This window comes from Myotis brandtii, unplaced genomic scaffold (assembly GCF_000412655.1).
Source record: "Myotis brandtii unplaced genomic scaffold, ASM41265v1 scaffold1814, whole genome shotgun sequence".
In the NCBI taxonomy this organism is placed as follows: Eukaryota; Metazoa; Chordata; class Mammalia; order Chiroptera; family Vespertilionidae; genus Myotis; species Myotis brandtii.
The window spans coordinates 185,334-185,678 of NW_005356728.1; the positions used below are offsets into that span (position 1 = coordinate 185,334).

Sequence of the window (345 nt, forward strand, 5' to 3'; positions counted from 1 at the left end):
CCGACCCGGGCGTGTACGCCGCCGCCAGTCCCCGCAGAGAAATCGTCCTCCTACCCCCGCCTCCATCGCTCTGCGTTTCTCTTCCAATCAGCCGGTCGCTTGGCGGCTCCTCCATGCTCCGGCCAAGCCCGCTGCCTGGAGCGAGCTTCGCTCCATCTGCTCGCCCGGCTCCTCGTTCACCTATCGGAGCCGACGAGGCGACGTGGGGCCGGAGGGGCATCTGCGAGGGAACCTTCCTGCTTCCCGCTCCCATTGCTCCCTCCCGGCTGCCTCCTGCCTCCTGCTTCTCTCCTGCGTCTTTCCAACTCTCCCCTGTCGCCACTGGTGTGTGTCTGAGTGTGTGCG

At 67.0% G+C, this 345-nt stretch overlaps 1 protein-coding gene across 1 annotated transcript in view; it reads left to right on the top strand.

The window, feature by feature from the left end:
* The window catches only part of LOC102239477, a 2,656-nt gene that overhangs the window by 881 nt on the left and 1,430 nt on the right, over nt 1-345 (top strand). The window lies entirely within an intron of this gene.